The sequence below is a fragment of the Nelumbo lutea genome, chromosome 5, assembly GCF_056320005.1.
Source record: "Nelumbo lutea isolate HS-2025 chromosome 5, American lotus-T2T, whole genome shotgun sequence".
NCBI classification, from domain to species: Eukaryota; Viridiplantae; Streptophyta; class Magnoliopsida; order Proteales; family Nelumbonaceae; genus Nelumbo; species Nelumbo lutea.
This window is the reverse complement of record NC_142688.1, coordinates 52,156,537-52,159,146: the sequence shown is the minus strand read 5'-3', so window position 1 is coordinate 52,159,146 and position 2,610 is coordinate 52,156,537. Positions and strand designations below refer to the sequence as shown.

At 37.9% G+C, this 2,610-nt stretch overlaps 1 non-coding gene across 1 annotated transcript; it reads left to right on the top strand.

Moving 5' to 3' along the window:
• The first annotated feature begins 1,721 nt into the window (after positions 1 to 1,721).
• Positions 1,722 to 1,795, top strand: TRNAT-AGU (transfer RNA threonine (anticodon AGU)). Its single transcript has one exon. It is a non-coding gene; the product is annotated as a tRNA-Thr (tRNA).
• The last annotated feature ends 815 nt before the right edge of the window (positions 1,796 to 2,610 follow it).

Here is a 2,610-nt window from a genome sequence, read left to right as displayed (position 1 = left end):
TTGCTTGCTTAAGGTTCTTGGAGGAAATTACTTATCTCCAAGAGGTTATGGTTGGTTTATTTATTTATTTATTTTTAAAAAGGATTGCTGAATGTAGATAAAATTTAAAATGAAATTGGTGTTCATGACAGGATATATATACATGGTAAACAAGAATAAGTCCTTGTAAAGATGTTGCAATCTTCATAGGTTTGCTCAAAAGTTGCCAATCTCCACAGGCTGCTCCCTAGTTTCTCATTCTATCTGTTTGTGTTTGTTAAATACCTTTTAGTGTAAATAAATGAATGGCCTAGCTGTTTTACTATCTAAAGAACTTTAAAAGTGCAACAATTTTGGCTTTCATTGAATCAGCTTACCCCATAGGAAAGACCCGAAGGATGCTGCTATTTCTTCTACAGGAAACATCTCCATTGCCATCTGTCCTAGAGTTCCTATGAGAGCTTCCATCAAATTGTAGTTTCTCAATCAGTCATCAGTACTGACCTCTATGTTGGAGAAGTTAAGTGTTGTTGTTGTTATTTTTTTTTCTTGGGATGATCCTCAGGATATTCAAGTTTCAATTAGTGGCATGTGTAGGTTGGGTGTGGGGAATGGATCATAATATCCAGTTGATTGATGATGTTCTGATCTCTTAGCAGCTATTCATCATACTAAGCTCCCAAGTTAGCTTTCAGGCCATTGCTGGTGGTTCATACACCAAACAACAAGCATCTAATTTCTGTTTTTGTCTTATCTTTACAGAAGTTCTTAAGAATGTCATGCCATTGCTGGTGGTTCATACTCGTCTCTAGGACCCCAAAAAAAACCCAAATATAGAATAATATAGACCTACCCACCCTTTAGACCATGTTTGGGGGTGCTTTTTGACCTAAATGGACTTTCGAAAAAGCTACTTTTTGAGACAAAATTAAAAAAAGAAAAGAAAAGAAAAAAAGACATTTTTGAGTAGTTGGCTAATCACTAAAATTTTCGTTTAAAATAGCTTCATGCAAATGCAAAAAGCTAAAAGGAGGGGTTTTTTCTTTGTTTTTTAAAATAGGTTTGGACAAATCACAAATTGGGATTGACTCCCAGTCTGGATTTGGACCTTAGGCCAAATTATTTTGATTGGGCCTGGGTTGACCTTACACCCAGCTTTGACCGCTCAACTTTGCACCCCTAGAGTGAACCATTCATTCTAGAGTTACCAAATAATTAATTAGGGGTACAATTTTGTAGGCTCAGGTTAGGATTTTGTTTTGTTAACATTTGAATGGGCTTGACTAAAAAATTCGGGTCCAATGCAGAATAAAATCTTTAAAATGGATACACGACTTGTACCCTTAATTGTTCTTGGAAAGCTATAGAATCATGACATCCCCCAGTTATGGTCATGGTCCAAATTCATGACTTGCAAGAGCCCGTTCAAGCAATCTTTAAAGCCTTGCATTAGGAATATCTCCTTACTTATGTGCTTTGTTTCATGGGTAGATATTCCATTAGGAACAATGTAAGCACAGGCTTGCCTAACCAAAGCCAAACTCCTTGCGAGCACCATAGACGTTGAGGCTGCCAATTACCAAAACTCGAGAGCACTGAAAGTTAGAAGAGGATTGTCATCTCTCTTAAAGCACAATTGGTCTCTTATGCGTTAACAAAGGCTTGGCTAAATCAGAATTCGCTTTCAATTTAGGTTATTCTAATAAGGGTCTTAAAAGGTGGTTTGAAAGTTTAAGATGTCGGCTTTCATAGCTCAGTTGGTTAGAGCACCCGTTTAGTAAGCGGGAGGTCTTGAGTTCGAATCTCATTGAAAGCATTTTTATCTTCACTATTATTACTGTCATAAGAATGGGTCGAATGTAACATAATAGTATTTTTTAGGCTGGGCCGAGCTTAACGCTAGGCAGAACTTATCCATGACGAACCCAAGCTCAGTTTGGGCCTGAATCCAATCCAAATGCATCAAATTTCATTACAGGCTGAGACTGGATTTGATAGTTTAGGCTTGACCTGGGCTCAGGCCCTTAAGCTTGGGTCTGGGTTGAGCTTTTCACCAAGCCTAGCCTAAGAGCCTAAGCCTATCCGATTTGCATCCTTATGTTATAATGTCATGCTTTCTCCACAGTCCCTCACTCCACAAAATCGCATACATGATTCGCCCTTAGCAACCAATCAATTGGTACTAACAAAAATTTGGGGGGTGGGGGTTGGTGATTGGTCAAAAATCTCATCATCATGAGAAGATGGTGAGATTATATGACCATATGACCACATAGTTGACCACCGCATGAGAAGATAACATCTGTCCATACACATGCAAAACACTAACATGCGTGGGGAACTAACAGAGGGGTGTTAAGCCCACCATTAGCTCTCAAATAAATTTCAAACTCAATCTCAAATAAATTCCAAATGCTTCTCATCTCTGAAATCTTAATCACCATCTCCTTATTTCTTCATTCTCTTTCTACACTACCCGTTGTTTAAATATTTAAAACCCTAATCACTTTTTTGAACCTTATCTTCCCAACTTGTAATCCAATTTTCTCAACTTATTGGAATCTGACTATCGTCAGTTCTTTGTTTCTGGTTGAAGGCATAGGGTACTAGTAAGCCAACTTCCCTATATTT